Below are 3,837 nucleotides of genomic sequence, written 5' to 3'. Positions count from 1 at the left end.
CTTCCCCTGCCTTTCCTGGTTGTGTCTGGGAACCCATTCCCTCTTTGGGGTTTAGTTTTCTTCACTTAGAGACAGAATAAATATTGTCCTAGAGTAAGTCACTCTGTTTTTTTCTTTTGTTAAATCAGGTTGATGATGTTTAACCAACTTGATTTAAGGAGCTCTTGTAAGGCTTTAAAAGAAAATGTTCATAGGACTACCATTTTCATTCTGAGACAGTCTTGGTATGTAACCCAGGTTGGATTTGAGCTTGCAATCCTCCTGCCTCAACCTTCTGAGTGCTGGGATTACAGGTATGTGCCACCACGTCCAGGTCAGGACTTCTTTGAGATTCACATTGGTGATCACAAGAACTTGTACTTTGTACCCTTTATCACAGGGATATACAGTTGCCCTGCTCATCCCCATGAAGAAGGTTTGATCTCTGCATGAGCAGCTGAGCTGTGCAATTTAGAAAACGGTTATTTCAGGTCTGAAGGCCATTGTCCCTGTTGTGGCCAGCTCACTGAGCATGCCCAAACGCTGCCATGGCCACACTCTATCACGCATTACCTCTGACATTTCCTGTCCTTGACACACTTGCTCACAGAAGATGCGAATATCAAGGAGTAAGCCTCTTTTGGCAGAGTGTCAAAATCTTTTATTTTCATTATTTATTTTTTTTTTTTGAGCTGCTGGGAGACTTTCTTCTTCATTAGCTGTGTCTTGCAGAGAGCTTGTAATGCCGCAGGCTTTGATCTAAAACTGTTTAAAGGGAAAGCAGCTGCTTTGTCTGAGCAGTCTCACTCCCAGGTCTCCTGAGAATGCAACTGAATCATGAAATGCAAACAGTGTGACCAGGGCTCTGCCGGTAGAGAAGCTCTCATACAGGGCCACTGAAAACCTGGCTCCCCATCACTTCGCTAAACCGTCTTTACCTCCAGATGCCCCTCCCAGCCATTTGAAACATCTGAGACCTGGGATGTGTGCATGAAGTTGAATTTCCCCTTGGCTACACAGACTTAACGAAATGGTCCCCACTATCTCATTGCTTCACGGTGTCTGCTCCGAGCTCGGTGTCTGCTCCGAGCTCAGTGTCTTCAAAATGCCTGGTGCCTCCTAGTAACTGGTGACTGCCAAGACACTGACAGTCTTGTGTCCTCTGAACTTTACATCCACATTCACCCTAACAGGTCATTTAGCCTCAGCAGCCTCCTGCCTCCTTGAGTGGCATTTTGCCACCTCACTGGCTGCTCACCCAGCCTGTGTTCCTCATCCTTTATCCCCTTTCCTTTCGGCTGGATCCCAGGCGCTGATCTTAATGGTTAACATTTCTTGGCGGGGGGGGGGGTTGATTTTCAGTTTGTGCATATGAGTGTTTTGCCTGCATGTATGTAAGTGCATTTGAGTCATGCAAATCACTTGGAGGCCAGTTGAGGATATCAGATCTTCTAGAACTGAAGTTACATGTGGTTGCTGGGAACTGAAAACAGGTTTTTTACAAGGGTAGCCAGTGCTCTTAACTGCTGAGCCATCTCTCCAGCCCTCTTCATGCTTATCTTGACCCTTTCTTTTACCTTGCTCTAAAGAGCTAGGTGGCATTCTGTACTGGTGCATTGTTAATTTTTTCATGCAACCAAATTACCAAGGACTCTTTGTCAGGTCTTTGTAGGCAGCAGGGAGACAGAGAGCAAAACTGCTATCTCTTGGTCTGGTGCCTGGACAACCAAGGCAGAGCAGCTGTACCCCCGTTCCAAGGATAGATAAATAGCTCCTTAAATAGCTTTCTTGTGTATTTCACTTCTCTGGGGCAAAAAAACAAAACAAAACAAAACAAAAGAAACCTTCCTGGCTTTCTACTGTAGAATGAAATCCAAATGTAGTCCAGAGTTTTCTAACACAGCAGCCGTCATCTATGTGTGGCTGTGAGCACCTGGAATGTGGTCAGGGAGTTGAGATAAGCAGTAAGCGCTCATACAGGATTTCAAAGGCTGAGTGTGAAAGAAAAAAAAAAAAAGAAAGAATATGAAGTATCCCGCTAGGGTTTTAATCAATAACTTGTCAAAATGTTTGGATTAGAATATGCTCAAAGTACATCATAAACATCTATGAAAAAGAAAACAAGTTTGGATATATTAGGTTTAAGAAAATACTGTTAAAATTAATAACTTAAAGTCAGCAGGTGTACAACGCTTCTCCTGAGGAGCAGAGCCAACAAGACAGATAAATAGAGATGTATGGGGATTTACTTTGGAGTCAACTCCTGTGGTTATAGAGACTGAAAAGCCTCATACTGTTCTGTCTGTACACTGAAGAACCAGAGACTCCAGGGGAGTAATTCAGTCTGAGGCTGAAGACCTAAGGACCTGTACAGATGTAAGTCCCAGAGTCTGAGGGCCTGAGAACCTGCAGCTCTGACATCTGAGGGCAGGAGACAGATTCCCACCTTCAGGAGACAGCAGTTTTCCCTTTCTTCATCTCATTTGATCTATTCATCCCCTAGTGGGTTAGAGGATGCCCAACACATTGGTGATTAGGATTTTCTTTAGTTAGTTGACTGATACAGATGCTATTTTCCTTTAGAAACATCTACACAGACACACCTAAAAGGAATTTCTGTCTGGGTCTCCCTTAACCCAGTCAAGTTGACATAAAATTAACCGCCCTGCATCCCTGTTAGAAAACCAAGACACATTTGTAGATTGTACTTTTTTTAGATGTAAGCAGAGATTCATAGACTATGAATTTTCCCATAATCTTACTCCTAAGGAGTAATATTATCTCATGTTATCCTCACAAAAGGAAGCTGCACTTTGAATTATTCTGCCAGTCACTGAGGTCCAAGAGCTGCATGGGGCAACTAAGGAGGTTGGCTTGACTGCCACCTGCTTTAGTATAGCTCTGCTTTGCACCATGTGCATGATGCTTGCATGCTATTCCCCAGTGGATCTGATGTAGGAAGGGAACACAAGTTATAAAGCCAAGGCTAGCCAGGCCACACTGCTGGAGCAGGAGGACTGACTACACTCTAGTGTGATATGGCATGTCCATTGTGAGTGAGCATCCCACACAGGGGAGTTGGAGACATCAGCCAGAAGGGTGATTGTCAAATGGAAGGGGCCTCGCATGGTAAACTGGATGCTTGATTTTCCTACTTGTGCTAAACTGGGATGTGCCTGGTGGGTGCTGGCAGGGCAGCAGGGATGTGCTGTCAGCTGACTGTTTTGTTGTCTGGGAGCACAGGTGATGTAGCTCCTGGGTGAAGCAGATCTACTTTGGGGTTAACTGTGCAGGGTTTGGAGCCCACTTAAGCAGGTAGGATGAGGAGACAGCATAATTTGTGGCATGTAGGTGACACCGGCTTCGTCATACATCCAGGGAACGTGCATGAAGTTGCATGAAGGGGACTGTGCAGTAACTCTGCCTGTGGCTGGTGTTATATAGAAATTTTGCATCAGTTCCTTGTTGGGGACTCTTCATGTCCGGAAAGCCCACGGGCTCGGATTCAAATGCAGAGACTCCTTTTTCAGCAGGATGCTTCCCTGACATCTTCCTGACTCGTCTTTTGAAGTAGCCGCCACAGAAACATGGCCTCCGGCTCTGGAAATGCCAGGCTTTCCTGTGTGATTTTTCAGGCAGTCTGGCAGCCTGGCAGGAGCTTACTGCCACATGTAAATAGGGCATCCTGAATGTACCTATCAGCTAAGGTTTTTACTACCACCCCCATGGTATAAAGTGTCCTGGTTTTTCCTCAATAATTGAAGCTGGAGCTGAAGCTGGATTACTAAGACTTGGAGCCGAGCTGAGTCACTGAATAAAGAGCTGTAACACGGACTAAGCTGAGTCCCGTGTCTTATT

Source organism: Nannospalax galili, unplaced genomic scaffold (assembly GCF_000622305.1).
Source record: "Nannospalax galili isolate Female #2095 unplaced genomic scaffold, S.galili_v1.0 scaffold1201, whole genome shotgun sequence".
NCBI lineage: Eukaryota > Metazoa > Chordata > Mammalia > Rodentia > Spalacidae > Nannospalax > Nannospalax galili.
This window is presented reverse-complemented; position numbering follows the sequence as displayed.